Here is a 17,735-nt window from a genome sequence, read left to right as displayed (position 1 = left end):
AACCCGATTTTAAGAAATAAAACATTTTAAAAAATCTTTTCTAAGATCTATCTTTTATAATTTCCTTATTAATTTATTTAGCAAGCAAACTTGCCACGCTTCTAATAAATCTCGTGCATTAACCTACTTAACATATTAACAATAATCTAGAAGATAAAAACCTTAGCTAAACTAAATTGTTGTGTCGCGCTTCTGTACAAGTAGGTTACTTGGGCTCCACGCAGACTAAGTTCCTTCAGGGACCTTAGCTTGCTGACTTCAAGTTCCTGTTAGGGAACTCAGTTCTTGTTAGAGAACTCTTCTTCTTTTCTGTTTAACTTTTTGTATAAAGATCTCCTCATGTCTTCTTAGTTCCAGTTACTTATTCCATCACCACGATCAACTTCACCTAAACTAATCAAACACTTGAAAACCTTTATTAGATGAGTTTGCTTTAGTTTAAGTTCCTCATCATCAAAACCTTTAAGCTTCAACATAACCATTATTCGTTCTTGTCTTTAGCTTAAAAGGTCTTTAAACAAAGCATACGACCTTACAACTGATGTAGCACCACTTGCTTCATTCTAAGCTTGTAAGTCGATAACTTAGCTTATCTTCAATAGTTTGAGGTCACTTTCAAAGTGGAACACTCAAGCAGTATCCGACTTTATGAAGATAATGAGTTGCTAAGTTAACTTCAATAACATGAATTCTTTAGTAAAATGGAATCTCATTCCTTTTCTTTGTTCCTCGTTTCCTATATTTCTTATCATACTTTATCTCATAATCTTTAAGAACCATTTCTTTAAGAGTCTTTGACTTTTATACTTTGTTAGGCATAATTAAGCATCTAATGCGCGTAAAACAAAGTTTCATCTTTTCCTTTAATTCACGCTCGAATTACTACATCTGACGTCCTACTCATCTATATATTAAGAGAAAAGATATGTTGGTTGTCAATATTGACAATTTGAGTTTGCAACTCAATACTTCATGTTTTATCAAAACTACCTAGTATTTTGAATACATTATGTCCAACCGTCCTTAAAAGTCATTTATGAAAATTGTATTTTTGAAATGCTTTACTTTTCTTTGAGAACCATTCTAAAAGATTTCCTTTACCAATCATGGAAAACAATGCAATTTGATTTAGAATTCTACAAATATTAGTGCAAAGTATAATCATTTATCAAGAACATAATAAGTTTGAAAAATTAAAAGGTATTCATGCAAATTTTTCAATCTTATTAAACGTTTTATCCACGCATTAAATTTGTCCCCATTTGGCGAGAATAAGTCAATTCCAAGATCCAAAGAAACAAAGAGTGGTTAAGCATGCTTTGGCTTGTCTTAACACTCGATCTCCTAAGGTAAGCAACGCTTTGCTAATGGCTCTAAGCCACTCTTAGTTGAATAAATCGTCGCATCTAATGCTCTCTCAACAATTTATTCACTTTGCCACGACATGTTAGGACTCCATCACTCATATCGTTGAGTACAACCAAAACAAACATGCACACCCGGTGTGCCTTACGTTCCTTGGAGTATTGATGGTACCTCGCTTTGGCGTAGCCCACCATCATCCTCTTTCGGTTGGTAAGTGTTGTTTTGGAAAGGCAAGTTTTACTCAATATCATTAGGGACCTAGTTTCTATGTCGGTTGATTTAAGTGAACTTAACTAATCATCACAACATTTTGAAAACCTAAACATGCATCTAACATGTCATTCATATATAAGCACAAGCATAAATATATAAAGCATAATTATAAGATGCATATTGGCAACTAGCATGACCCCTTGAATTCTTCAAGTCTTCAAAAGGTCTTCTCTTGCATCTTCATGGCTTTGTCTTCCAAGAAACTCCGTCTTCAAGACTTAACCAAGATTATGCAACTACTAGTATCTACGATTAGGATTAATCTAAATATTAAGGTACAAAAATACTCAACGGTGCGTAGACCATATTTAGATTTACAAAAATACATCACGGCACGTAGTCCGTATTTTATATCCTAATCGGGTCCCACTAGTTGCCATTTCATAAAACATGTGAGAGAATATACATTCCATTCATCCATTCACTATTTCTTAATGGTCTATGCATTTTAGAACGATAAATAACAATGCATAAATTACACGCTCGCACTAGTAACTAATCTAGGTGGTTAATCCAATTAACACGCCTAATTAAAACTAGTTAAGGTTGTTTAACCGATTATGTAATTGACGTCATTAATAATTGAAGCTCTCACTAAATTCCGCATCCATCTTAATTAATCCAATTAATTAAGCCGGTACAACCCAAAATTTGCCAAAATAAAGATTTTGCCAATGCCACTCAAAACCGAGGCCTAGCCTCCAAAAAATTTAATTAAAATAAACAAGATTAATTAAAATATATAAAACGGCAAAATAAACAAAATAGCATTTCCTTAAAACTTGGGATTTAAGTGCCAAGTGTGGGGTTCTGCGCGTCGTGCCTCAAGCACGTAGCACACTCACACGCACTCCCTTGCCGCACCAATCAATACTAAGCACATACACTTGCTCGTTCTCGCACCAGCCGCGACTAGCCAAGCATGGCAGCACGCACAACACCATCACTACTACATTTTTAACCAGATGCAACGGTCAATAAAGGGCTAATGCAACGTCATATTTATTACCGTCGCAATACATTAATCTAATGCAACGGATATTATTTTACACTTCATAAGGTAGAGCTAATACAATGGATTTGTAGAACCGTTGCATTAGCTAAGCTGAAGAAGCTAATACAACGGCTAAATAAGCTGATGCAACGGCATAAATATTCAATAATACGGAGAGGCGCTGAAAATTTCACTTCTTCCCTCTAATTTTTTCCCAAAATTTTGAACCTTCTACTACATTGCCGCCACGCGTACAAGATTAACCTTAAAAAAAAAGAAACTATCTAATCCTCTATCTCTCCTCCTTTCCCCAATTCCTCATTTTTTTCTCAATCTCATGCTTCCTACAATGGCAGTCGCTGCTACTCATTTCTTGGTCTATGTATACGACCCCCGTAAAATTTGCTCATTAGTTTATTATTCATAAGAAATTTGGGTTTGAGTTCCTTTTATAAGTTTTCACTTTTCTTTGTTTCCTTCTCTTCCATAGTTCCACTCTAATTCTTCTGATTTCATTGCCCAAATCTCAAGGAAATAATCGTTATTTCTTCTCATTTTATGGGCTATTTGCCCCAATTTCAACTAGTAAGTTTGGTAAGTTCGCTGATTTGGGTCTCGTTAATTCCGCCATAATTTTAATAAGATTTTTTATTTTGTCATTTACCTTGTTCATAAGTTCAATTAATTTTTGGGTTTTATCTTATTGTTCTTAATTTGGTGTTATATATGGAGTGATTTTGGATTTTGGGGTTATTTACCAGTTTTATAATTTTATCAGTTCATAATTTTGTGGATTTTTTTTGTTCTTTGTTTGGTTAATAATATGTATAGAACTCGTTATACTGTGCTCTTAGTTAATTGTTTGCAATTCTTAAATATTTTGCTCTAAGCAAATTACGGAGTAGTTATTTGAAAAACGGAGCTCTCTTTTTAGATCTGTGTAAATTATAAAAGAAAGTTGAGGAATCAGGATAGGAAAGGGACGATAACGATCAAAATATATGTAATCACTGTCGAGAATTTTTATCGGAGGTCTTTAATTTTTCTCTTCCACCTTATCAATGGCAGATTAAAGGTTTCTAGGAAATAGATAAGTGTTTGCTGAATATTGTTTTGTAGAGGAAGTGAATGGAGGAGGAGACACACTTTGTGTGTGAGGTGTGGCTTTCAGCAAAGTTGTTGCTTTGGTTGTAGATCTCCCGCTACTCGCAAGTGAAAGTGTATTATTTCTCTTCATTTTTTAATCTCTTTTTGGATGACTACTTATATATGTGTAATTGAGATTAAGAATGGCATAAATAGTTAATTTTTCAGCTTTAGAGAATATAGTTATAAACTAGATCTGAATCTGATTACAATAATTAAAGGTTCCCAACAGTTTTCTATACTCGCTGAGCCACCGAGTTTTGTACTTTTTCAGATTAACTTGGATTAATCTGCTAAATTTTACAGGAGTTTTCTGGTGTCTAATATTCTCTGCTTTTTAATTATATGGCCCGTAGCATGTATTTCAAAGTCTTTGATTTAATACTCTTTATCTTATGTATGTCCAACCATGACATATATGACCGACATTATTTCATGAATACAAATATGCTTTTATACATGGACTAGCATTGTTGGGTTCAGTAACTATTACCCTGTAAATCAGTTGGTTTGATTGTATGGCACAAAGATTAGAGTGGACTTAATTTGCTAATATTTTGGATGGTTGTGTTTTTGTGGTTCAATTTTATGTTATTGACCTTGTATTTCATTTTTAGAGTTGTTGGGAAAGATTAGAGTGAAGTCGATCCATTAACTGTATATCTGGGCTTATAAATTAAGTTTCTTGTTTGATTTTAATTGGTCCACAACTTACATGGAAATTTGCTCTAACTATGGACTAAATTTTTTTTTAATATACGAAACCATACTACCATAGTAGTTTGTGGCTCAGGAATGAGGTCCTCATTTTGTCCTAATACTACTTCAAGGTTATTATTGCTAGCACTTTGTCCTAATATTACTTCAAAGTTAATTCATATTCCTTGCCTAGATTTAATTATGCTACTGTTGGGCCCGTATTATCACACGACCCATTACATCTAGGGCATCAATCCAAGGCCAATAAGTCAGCAAGAATATGCAAAACGGCTTGATTGAAATAAACAAGGAAAGCAGCATCAAGCATATCAATCAAGGAGATACTTGCCAAAGATACACCTACAGAGCAGGAAACAAGATAAATCAAGAAGATCTTATGCATTTCAAGGATATTCTGAATATATTTGTAAACCCTAGAGATCCCTAGATATAAATAAGAAGAATTAGACATTTGAACAATCATGTACGTTCGCATATACATAAATATAAACAATTTGCTCTACTTTTATCTACGGAACTGCGTCTCTACTGAACAAGGAGGCCTATCCTTACTCAGTATTGTATTTCTAAACTCATCTTTATATAATTGGATATTTACTGCTTATTTATTGATTACTTGTTGGTTTATTATCGTTCTTAGTTATTTCATATGCTATTGGTAGAATGATTGTTATTACTCCTCAAACCTAGCAAATTCTTAAATGTCCCTATTGAGATTTGCCTAAACAATTTGGCGCCCACCGTGGGACTGATAATCAATTAACCTACCAATTCGCCAAAAAACCAAGACAAACACCATGACTGGGCAACCAGTACCTTTTACCATTGCCGAAATTAATGAAGGAATGAACGCATTCCGCCAAACTTTAGACCAGCAGAAAAGCCAAATTGAAACGCTGCTGGCTCAAAAGATCCAAACTAAAGCCAAACTCACCAGCCTTACCAAAAAAAATGAAGCCCTTCGTAGCCAAATACAATCAGTTGCATCCAAAACCATTAACACCAGAAAGAACACTGAAGGCATAGCCATGCAGCTTGACTTGTCCAGAACCTTTCACACCCCTAACGGGGAAAAAGGATCTAACAACAGGGATGATACCCAGGATTTAGACTCTTTGGATGCAGGAACCCCCAAGAAGGACAGTCAGGAAAGAGCCGAAGAGGGAAAAGTAGAAAAGATGGTCAAGGAATACCTCAAGACAATTGAGGCCAAAATAGCTAAAATCCCTGGAATGCCGAAACCCATGGAAGAGGAGGCAGCAGATGGCTATATAGAATCCCCATTCTCAGAAGAGATCGCCATGGTAGAAGTCCCAAAGAGGTTCAGCACGCCCAATATGACCATGTACGATGGAACAACAGACCCCGATGAGCACGTATCCCTCTACAAACAGAAGGTGATGACAAGCTCAATCCCTAGAGACATCAGAGAGGCTATCATGTGCAAAGGCTTCGGAGCCACATTATCAGGTCCAGCTCTAACCTGGTTCATTAATTTAGATAACGGGACTATTCGATCTTTTGCAGGAATGGTGAACCTATTCAAGGTCCAATTTACCAGTAGCAGGAAATTCGAAAAACAATCTTCAGATTTGTATCGCGTTGTGCAGAGACATGGTGAATCCTTGAGAGATTATCTTAACAGGTTCAACAGGGAGAAGATTGGAATACATAAGTGTGATGCTCCCACAACAATCGAATCATTCAGAAGAGGATTGCTAGACCATAGTGAGCTCTACAAGGAGTTGACTAAATATCCCTATACAACCTTTAAAGATGTGCAAGCCAAAGCTATGGCTCAAGTCAGATTTAAAGAAGATGCATATGCAAGAAAGACTCCCGAGCCAAATCGCCAGTCAAGAAGGAACAACAATTTTCCCAGAAGGGACCATCGATTCAAGCCGTATCAGCGTTCTCGCTTTGACGAGGGAACAGTCAATGTTGTCGAAGAAGAATTTTCTGATTGGAGGGAGGATCCTGAACTCCCACCTAAGTTACATGAGTATTGCTTTAACGTTAACCCTGCAGGAGTAATTAGGACCCTAAATAAGATGGGAGATACTGTGCAATGGCCCAGAAGGAGTGATAGGCCTGGAGAGAAGAAAGATCCATCCAGATGGTGTGATTTCCATTCAGATATCGGTCACACTACTGACGAATGTGTCGTGCTCAGAAAGGAAGTCGCATACTTGCTGAAGAAAGGCTACCTCAAAGAGCTCCTGTCAGATAGATCTAAAGCTTCAGGGAAGGAGAGAGAGTCTAAGCAAGGAGGTCCTCTTCCCCCGCCTCCAATTGTCAAAACCATATGTTTCATATTAGGAGGGTCAGAAGTATGCGGTTTAACATATTCAGCAGCAAAGCGACATGCAAAGGAAAGTAACAAGGATCAACCAGACAAAAGGGAGAAATCCAAGATAGACATCCCCATCATGTTTGAAGAAAACGATGCAGTAGAAGGCCATCATGACAGACTAGTGATTTCACTCCCAGTGGGAAACTGCATGATCAAACGAATCCTAGTTGACAATGGAAGCTCTGCAAATATCATCATGCTTGACACCCTAAAACATATGAACATAGATGAGAAGAACATCGTCAACAAGTCAACAATGTTAGTGGGATTCAGTGGGGAAACCAAAAAGACAAGTGGAGAGATTACATTGGCAACATACGCAAAAGGGATCAACCTACAGGTCAAGTTCCTAGTGATTGACACTCTATCTTCGTACAATATGATTCTAGGCAGACCTTGGATACATGAGATGAAAGCCATCCCTTCTACGTACCATCAAGTCATTAAGTTCCCTACTAGGTGGGGTATTCAAGAAATCAGAGGAGATCCTAAGGAAGCTAAAGAGTGTTACAAGATAGCACTGAAAGCAACGTCGGCAGAAAAGAGTTCAGCATAGCAATCAGAGGGTCAGCTGGGCCAAGAAAAGTTGAGCATAGCAGAAGAACAAGAAGCTATAGAAGTCCAGTTGAACCCCAAACATCCAGATTAAAAGATCAGAATAGGACCAGAGTTGAAGGCAGAAATCAGACAACAAGTTTACGTCTTTCTAGACGAAGAGAAAGATGTATTCGCTTGGACCCATGAAGACATGAAAGGCATCTCTCCAGACGTAATTACTCACAAGTTGAACGTGGATCCAATGCATACACCAGTAAAACAGAAGAGAAGGAAATTTGCGCCAGAAAGGAACAAGATTATCAATGAGGAAATTCAAAACCTACTGAAGACTGGGAAGATCAGAGAGGTAAAGTACCCAGAATGGCTCGTCAATGTAGTGGTAGTCAGGAAGAAGAACGGAAAATGGCGAATCTGCATAGACTTTACAGACATCAACAAGGCGTGCCCAAAAGATCCGTTCCCTTTACCTCATATTGATGCCATGGTAGACGCCACAGCAGGGCACGAGCTGCTATCCTTCATGGACGCCTACAGTGGTTACAACCAGATCCTCATGCACAAGGACGACATGGAGAAAACCGCTTTCATTACCAGTCAAGGAATATACTGCTATAAGGTAATGCCTTTTGGATTGCAGAATGCAGGAGCAACATACCAGAGGTTGGTGAACAAGATGTTCGAAGAACAGATTGGGAATACAATGGAAGTCTACATAGATGACATGGTAGTTAAGTCCAAAAAGGAAGAAGATCACGTCAAGGACCTTAGAGAAGCATTTGCCATCTTAAAGCAGTACGACATGAAGTTAAACCCCACAAAATGTACATTTGGAGTACAGTCAGGAAAGTTCCTAGGATACATGGTCACACAAAGAGGAATAGAAGCCAGCCCAGACCAAGTCAAAGCCATCCTAGACCTAGAGCGACCAAAATCCAAGAAGGATGTACAAAGCTTAACAGGGAAAATTGCAGCATTGAACAGGTTCATCTCAAAATCTTCAGACAAGAACAGAGCCTTTTACGAAGTACTGAAGAAGAATAAGGAATTCAAGTGGGAACAAGAGCACGACGAAGCATTCCAGAAACTGAAAGAATATTTAGCCAACCCGTTGATTCTCTCCAAACCCAAAGAAGGGGAGCCACTCCAGTTGTACCTCGTAGTGTCTGAAGGGACAGTCAGCGCAGTTCTCACAAGAGAGGAAGACAAAGAGCAGTTCCCAATCTACTACGTAAGCAAAACCTTACTCAGTGCAGAAACGAGGTACGCATCATTAGAGAAAATCATTTTAGCCTTATTCATTGCTTCAGTAAAGCTACGCCCATACTTTGAAAGCCACTCCATACGAGTACGTACCAACTATCCCATCAGAGCTATCATGAGAAAGCCAGAGATGTCAGGAAGGATGGAGAAATGGGCCTTACACTTGAGCAAATACGATATACAGTACGAACCCAGGACAACAGTCAAATCACAAGCCTTGGCAGACTTCGTAGCAGACTTCAGCCCTACCCTTGAAGAAGAAGCACAGAAGGAAGTACTGGCGCTAAAGGAACCAAAAACTACACAGAAATGGATACTCCATACAAATGGCGCAGCAAACATACGTGGAGTGGGCTTGGGAGTAGTACTGACATCACCCCAAGGAGACAAGATAGCACAGGCAATAAGGTGCAATTTCAAGGCTACCAATAATGAAGCTGAATATGAAGCACTAATCACAGGATTAACCGTTGCAAAGGACATGAAGATACAACATCTAGAGGTAATTTCAGACTCTTTGCTCATGGTAAACCAAATCAACGGAGAATATGCAGCAAAGGACGCCAGAATGATAGCCTACCTGGAAGTCGCAAAAAAGCTCATTAAAGAGTTCAAGGAATTCAAAATAGAACAAATACCCAGAAACTTGAACACTGAAGCAGACGCCCTGGCAAACTTGGGATCAAACATCAACCCAGAGGAATTTGGAACCATCCCTCTAGTGCACGTACTCTCTCCAGCCATAGAGAAAGAATCAACAATGAATGTCTACGAAGTTCAAACAGACCTTACAGAAGAGGAAGACAACAGCTGGACAACACCACTGAAAGAATACCTCTTGGGCAAGACAAAACCAACAGGGAAGGTAGCGGCTCAAGCGTTTGCTCAGAAAGCCTCCAAAAACTGGTTGATCAGCAATGTACTCTTCAAGAAATCTGCAGCAGAACCTTTCTTACGATGCCTAGAAGAAAAAGAAGCTCAGCAGGTCTTATAATCCTTACACAGCGGAGAATGTGGAAATCATTCCGGAGGAAGGAACCTAGCCAACAGAGCACTCAGAATGGGATACTACTGGCCCAGCATGAGAAAGGATGCAACAAAGTTCGCCAAGAAATGCCTAGCATGCCAAAAGCACGCACCCTTGACACACAGGCCATCAGAAGAGCTACATCCAACATTGACACCTTGGTCATTCATGAAGTGGGGAATGGATATAGTAAAGCTACCTCCATCATCAGGACAGAGAGTATACTTCTTAGCAATGATAGACTACTTTTCGAAATGGATCGAAGCAGAAGCATACAAGGAAATCAAGGATAAGCATGTAATCTCGTTTATAAAAAGAAACATTCTGAGTAGATTCGGGGTACCAACAGAGATCATTACAGACAATGGATCCCAGTTCATCAGCAATAAGACCACCAAGTTCTGTAAGGAATGGAACATCTCCCTCATCACATCTACACCTAGGTACCCACAAGCAAATGGACAGGCAGAATCAAGCAACAAAGTCCTTATAGGCAACATGAAGAAAAGGCTAGAAGGAGCCAAAGGGAAATGGGCAGACGAACTACCCAACATACTGTGGGCAGATAGAACAACTCCAAAAAACGCTACAGGCCACACTCCATTCTCGTTGGTGTATGGATGTGAAGAAGTGATCCCAACAGAGGTAGAAGTCCCCACAGCAAGGTATGGGTTAATGACAGAAGAAAGGAACCAAGCAGAATTATCCACAACCTAGACACAGTGGAAGAACTTAGAGAAGATGCACAAATGAGGATGGCAACATACCAGCAAGAAGTAGCAAGGTCTATTCATAAGAATGTCAGAACAAAAGTCTTCAAACTAGGAGATTGGGTCCTCAGAAAGGTATACGAAAGCACCAGGGAAGTAAACTCAGGGAAGCTAGCACCCAATTGGGAAGGACCCTACGAGATCACTAAGGTAGTAGGTAATGGAGCTTACAGACTCAGAAATGCAGAAGGAAAAGAAGTACAGCGAAGCTGGACGCAACACACTTAAAGCTATATCATTTCTGAAGAAGCGAAAGTATGTAGTTATCATTTCAATTTTGTCTTTCTTCACCAAAAACAAAAAAAAACAAAAAAAAAAAGAAGAAAAACACAAAAATCTCCAACAGCCAAAATCAGCACGAAAGGTACTCCTCTCTACTCACTCTTTGTCAATTTGATTTATGATCATTACGAGTACTGACTTTGGCATCGGAGGGCCGTTGGGGAAACCCACGGCCAACCCTCACCTTATTCTGTTTTGCAAGGAACATTACCTACACTGCTAGGCAAGAGCACAACAGACCATCACAGAGCAAAGGTTAATCATCCCTGCAAGGAACACATGTAAGCAACACTACACTCATATTACAACTGTAATACAACTGTAATACAACTGCAATACGACTGCAATACGATCATAAGACAGCAATGATACAATAAGAAACATAAATACAGATCAACATAGCAAAAAAGGCAGAATTACTTAGTTGCAAAACAGCAAAATAGACAAATTATCCAGCTACAAAAGTGTAGCACAAAAACAAGATAAAAATTATCCAACTGCACTAAGGCAGTAAAAACAAACATCCTTCAAAGTTAACAAATTTTTAAAGGTGACACAGCAACATTGAACTTAATTCTCATCCATGTTGTCAGCAGGGACCACTTCCTCAGCAACAGGCTTCGTACTCTCTGGGACATCCCTGACCTCGGTGTTGTGAGGAGAATTCACTCCCTCATCAGCATAGCTCAGCAACAATGTGCCAGGAGCAGCAGTCCCTGCAGGAAATGCAACCTCAAAAGCAGCCTTGTCAGCATCATAATCCCAGGCCTCATGTTTTCCTTGCTGAAATTACTCCATCATTTCAAGACGAGCTTTCCCAAAGTAATACGCCGCAGCATCAACAGCCTTGTTCCCAGCCTCCTTCAAGGTCCTCTTCAGCCCATCACGTTCAGCAATGCATTCCCCGTGCCTAGCACGTTCAGCCTTCAGAGCCTCAGTAGCAGCCTTGTACTTATCAGAAAGAGCATTGCGCTCCTTCTTCATAGCCTCATACACTCGAGTAAACTCAGACACCTTGCCCAGTACGCCCAAGCAAGACTGCAGGCTCTGCAGAACACGGAATCAAGTAAGGAATGCGCAATCCGGTTTTAACCATGTTTATTAAATTTTTATATATTTTTTTTCGGAGTATACCATACCTGGAAAGACTGCACAACAGCCTCTTGAGAAAGGTCAGCGAAAGTCTGCGAGGATTGGCGATCCTTGAAGGACGGAAACAGTAAGGTGTCCACATGCGGAGCCAAGGAATCAAAAGATAAATCAGCAGCATCAACATCAATAGGCACCCCCAGCTTCCTCTTAAGGCCAGTACGAGGTGGAGGCGGAGGAGCACCGCTCTTTGGAGCCACCGTGTTGAGAGGAACAACTTCAGTGGTTTGAGGAGAAGAACGATGCTTAAGGCGTCCCAGAAGGGAGGATGAGCTAAGAAGGTCATGAGACCGTAGTGACCTCGAAGTATCTGCAAGGAACATGGCAGAACTCAAAAGGGAATATAACAACGAGCATGACAAACGCATACAACAAGGAACACGACAAACATACTCAGCAAAATACATAACCACCTCATAAAGGATAAACAAATTCACAACAGGACACATCCACAGGGAACAACATAACAAAAATTTGTGTTACATTAGAAAAAAGAAGAACATACCTTGAGACATAGTTGGGGCAACTTTCTGCTCAGAATCAGAATCGTCCAAAGACTTGATCTGGACAACCGCCTCTGATTGCGTCAACTTGATGAAAGATCTCTCGTCTACACTCAACTCGTACAACTTGTCTATCAGGGACGGAGACTGAGAACGCTGCTTCAATTTACTCACTGCAACCATCAAGCAAATAAGCCCAAATCAACAAAGAAGGAGAGCAAAACACAAGAAAATGAGAAAACAAAATACCTTCAGCCTCAACAGTGGCAATCAAAAAGTCACAATCACCACCCAACGAGTCAATTCTCACAAAGAAGAACTTGTGATACCACTTTTTGTCAAAAGCCTTCTCCAAATCAGTCACCAAAGGACCAACACCATCCTTCAAACGAAGACCAACCCGACCCTTACCACTAGTCCTAATAGTATAAGGATAACACAAATCCCTCACATCAAGTTCTAAACCTAATTTCGCACTCAGCAAATCCAAAATTCTCAAAACCCTCCAAGTTTGGGGCAATAACTGATAAGGTGAAACCCTAACCCTAGAGAGAAATTGACGAACAAGAGGAGAAAAAGGGAAGACATGCTCAATTACAAAGGGATACTCAAATAAACACACCCAACCAGGAGCAGTCCAGTCAGCCCTCTCCCTAGAAGATGGAATGTTCACCACAACCCCATCAGGAAATCGCGCAACAGCAGCGATGCCCTGAACCTCTTCTTTCGTTATGGTGGAAGGGTAAACATCCTTAGCAGGGAATACATTCTGAGCCACCAAAGACGGCTTTTTTACACCCTCATCCACCCCAGCAAACACCACTTTTACATGACTACTCATTGCAAAACAGAAGGAAAAACAACGAAGAAAAGAAACAGAGGAAATAGAGAAGAAAGAGATAATACCTGGTGAAAACCGAAATCGGGGCAAAGCAATGAAGTGATTAGACAAGAGCCTGCACACTCAATAAATACCAAAAAAGAAATAAACCGCCACGAACGGTTATCGAGGAAGTTTCCTTAAAACTACCATCACGTTTCCTATTTTGCCAACCGTTGAAACAACTTCTGAAAAATTCAAAATCCTTCCAACGGCTTTTTAAGTAATTTTCACTTCCAAATGCTTGAAAATAAAAATTAGGGGCAATTGTTGGGCCCGTATTATCACACGACCCATTACATCTAGGGCATCAATCCAAGGCCAATAAGTCAGCAACAATATGCAAAACGGCTTGATTGAAATAAACAAGGAAAGCAGCATCAAGCATATCAATCAAGGAGATACTTGCCAAAGATACACCTACAGAGCAGGAAACAAGATAAATCAAGAAGATCTTATGCATTTCAAGGATATTCTGAATATATTTGTAAACCCTAGAGATCCCTAGATATAAATAAGAAGAATTAGACATTTGAACAATCATGTACGTTCGCATATACATAAATATAAACAATTTGCTCTACTTTTATCTATGGAACTGCGTCTCTACTAAACAAGGAGGCCTATCCTTACTCAGTATTGTATTTCTAAACTCATCTTCTTTATATAATTGGATATTTACTGCTTATTTATTGATTACTTGTTGGTTTATTATCGTTCTTAGTTATTTCATATGCTATTGGTAGAATGATTGTTATTACCCCTCAAACCTAGCAAATTCTTAAATGTCCCTATTGAGATTTGCCTAAACAACTACCTTGATATATTTTCTTATTGCTTCAATTAGGTATCATCTATTTGATTCTAAATGTATGCGACTTTCTGCATATGAACAGATGGTATTCAATTTCAAATACCTCTTCTGGAGTGAATGGGCTGTGGTATGTTTATTTGTGATCCTGACAGGGATGATGCTTCTTTAGATGAAAGCAATGACAAGTGTTCACAGAAAAGTAGCAAGTTGCATCATATATATACCTGAAGCTTATTGTGGGGTTGTACTGGCTTAGATGTGAGTCCCTCTACTTTATATTGACTGATTTGTCATAATTGTCACACCTAGAATCATTTCTGATTTAGTTTATATATAAAAGGTCGTCCCTATACTTAAATTGTTTAGAGCTCAATGACCTGAATCTTACCTCTTGTAGACACTTGCATCCAGGTTATTAATTTGAAATGTTAGATATACAATGGATGGTTATTATTTTAGCCCTTTAATGTATATACATAAGCACTTTGTTACACTTAAATTTATTCTCTGGATACCCAAATCAGGCTTCAAAGAGCTAGTGCTTTTTTGTACCTGTAATTTCCATATTCTAATTTGTTTTTAGTTTGCATATAGATGCTATGTTATACTAAATTACTACTTACAGTCAGCTATTTTCTTTGTTCTTACAGGGAAAACAAAGCCTTTCGATGTGTTAATGAACTAATGGAAGAAGAGAAGTAAAGGGCTGGCAGAAATGAAATTCCAAGCGCAGAGTTAATGAGCATAAAATGTTGAATATTGAGAGGATGACTGAGTAATGTTTTGACAAAGAAACATGTAATTATTAACTTACTGTAAATTTGTAAGTGATATTTGAATTTGTAGTTTTTGTGACATTGTGTACACTGTACATGTAAATCTTACGAGTACTTTTTAAATTTCAATGAAATTTTCCTTTTTGTCATATTTATATAGATTCATAAAAATAATAATAATAATTTTTATGATATTTTTATAATAATAATAATAATAATAATAATAATAATAATAATAATAATAATAATAATAATAATAATAATAATAATAATAATAATAATAATAATAATATCCGTTGCGTTAGGCTCTCAACTGATATGGGACATATACCATTGTGTTAGCTTTTCCGTTGCATTAAGTGTCGTAATCATGTTAATTATAAGGTAGTAAGCTATTGCGACGGATACCTACTGTCGTTGCATTACGTATTGATATAATACAACGGTTCATTGGTGTCGTTGCATTAGGTGTCAAATGTCGTTGCATTAGGCCTATTGCCACGCCAGCAGATGCCATGGTACAGGGCCATTGCATTAGTCCTAATACAACGGATTTTAACGCCTAATGCGACGGATTTAGGGGTTGCATTAGCTTAAAAATGTAGTAGTAATGCTGTTGGCACAGCACCATGCTGCTGCTTGTTGCTGGCTGGCGTGCCATGCTATTGGCAGCAAGTAACAGCCACGCACTCAACAAGGGGGCAGCCTCCTTGGCAGCCACATGCGGGCTGCTATGGAGCCCGGCTAGACAAGTGAGGTTTTTGCCTCATTTAGCGTGCCATAGCCTCGGGGTTTCAATCCCAATTTTACGTGACAAATTATTAATTCTAAATTAATTTTAGAACTAATTCAATGAGCAAAAATTGAAAAATTTAAAAAAGTCTAACTTAAATAAAATTTATCAAAGTGCATTCAACCAAAATTATTCCAAGAACCATTCTTTAATAAAATTGGTTTAACTTGGTGCAACAACATAAATAAGGCAAGTTCTCACTATTAATTTAATCAATTTAAATTAATCTTGAGATTTTGACAAAGTAAGAGGGAGTTGGAAAAATAAGAACTTTAATGTTCAAATGAAAAATCCAACTACTAACACTTGTGAATCCTTGAAAAACTATATCTTCTAATATGAAGATAAACAAATTTCTATCACAAAGTTTGAAACTTTATGTTTCCAATCAACCAAAATGATTAAAACAACAAAATTCAACATAAAATTCATGGAATTTAGTAGCTTTTAAAGTTTCAATCACTTAACATAATTAAAGATTGAATCTTTAGCACTTTAGAAGCTTCAAAAAAAAATTTCACATTTAATGCAATTAATTTGCAATTATGTGAAAATAAAACCAAGTTTTCAAACACAAATTACCATCAAGTAATCATGCCTAAAGAGGTTTAAAATTGCATATAAAATATGTATTGAACCAATTACATAACCACCATAAATATGCAAATAATTTTCAAGGTTAGAAAGACTTTAAATTTTTTGTAAAACGAAAAACCACTCGAAAAATGCATTTCTAGTCTTTTTTTTTTGCTAAAAACCGAGTCCTTAAAGGGTAAAACCATTTCCAAAACGCTTTTTCCACCAAAAATTCACTATTTTTGGGTCAAAATCTGGGTTCGGGAGCTGAAGTCAGCTCTATTATGAGGTTAAAATGGATAAAACGAGCTACTAATCTAATTAGCAACTTATAACCAGAAAAAAAAAAGCCATAAATTTACCTTGAAAAATATGATAATTAAAAATAAACGAGAGGGGCTCCGATACCGTCGTTGGGGTTTGGTGAGTCCTACTCACCGCGGAAAAAACCCGAGCCAAGGATCACGCTCGCAATAATTAATATCACTAATGCATGAAATAAACACAAAAGGGCAAAATAGGAAATATACCTTTGTCGCGTGCTTCGCCCGACCAATTGGGCTCTTAATTGAAAGCAAGCCCCGAAAACACGAAGGCCTCCAATGGAATTCCACCCACAAAACGACTACCGACTTTAAGGTCCGTTGCCCCGGAGTTAGCAAGGCCCGACCAAAGCCCGAGTATTATATGAGTTCAAGGGTTTTTGCAATGGCAATGCCCTATTCAACTCCTACTCAAGCAAAGAATTCTCAAGCCATGCTTTGGCTATTTATAAGGAAGGATAGCTTGTGAATTCCACTCATCTTTCAATGTGGGACTTTTTTCACAAAAAGATCCCACATGGAAAGATTGATGAATTCAACCCTTAGTTAAATAAACCAAGGAACAAGTAACAAGTGTCACATGGTTGGGTGAGGAGCACTTTCCCACTTGGTCCCCAAGGCAACTCACATGCATTGTGAGCCAACCATGTGTCACCCAACCTTGAGCCCAAAGTTGGGTTCGGTTGGGCCACTTTCTTTTGGCCCATGTCCATGACCCGTCACCCGGGTCCACGGCCCCTTGCCACACGTGTCGCCACCGTGGCACGCTGCCACGTGGCATGATGCCACCTAGTGGCTGCTAACGTGGTTGCTGCCACTTCGCGGCTGCCACGTGGGCTGCCACATGGCGCACTACCACGTAGCACGCTCCTATTTGGCGCACACTTCTAGCCTTTCGTGTGGCTAGGATTTTACTTTTTACTTGAAGCATTTTCCCGTCTTGCCAAATCCTAAATTTTGGCTCGACATTTGAGATTCTCCGACGCTCGGTTTCGACGCTCCAAGCTCGAATTTCCGACGTCTAAATATTAATTACTCGGGCGACTCATTATTTTCTTTAGAATTAATTCGCCGTGTCGGTTCGTTCATTGCTTGGGTGTGACCCGAAGGGTTCAGTCAAGATTAAGCTGTAATAATAATTATGCATTAATATTACTGATCGGAAGCAACCTC

General features: G+C 38.6%; 1 long non-coding RNA gene across 1 annotated transcript; it reads left to right on the top strand.

Moving 5' to 3' along the window:
• Positions 1-2,844: 2,844 nt before the first annotated feature.
• On the top strand, positions 2,845-14,330 carry LOC145581695 (uncharacterized). Its single transcript, XR_014099670.1, has 3 exons — positions 2,845-3,226; positions 3,701-3,852; positions 14,264-14,330. It is a non-coding gene; the product is annotated as an uncharacterized LOC145581695 (long non-coding RNA).
• The last annotated feature ends 3,405 nt before the right edge of the window (positions 14,331-17,735 follow it).

The sequence above is a fragment of the Chenopodium album genome, chromosome 1 (assembly GCF_948465745.1).
Source record: "Chenopodium album chromosome 1, dcCheAlbu1.1, whole genome shotgun sequence".
Taxonomy (NCBI): domain Eukaryota; kingdom Viridiplantae; phylum Streptophyta; class Magnoliopsida; order Caryophyllales; family Amaranthaceae; genus Chenopodium; species Chenopodium album.
This window is presented reverse-complemented; position numbering and strand designations above follow the sequence as displayed.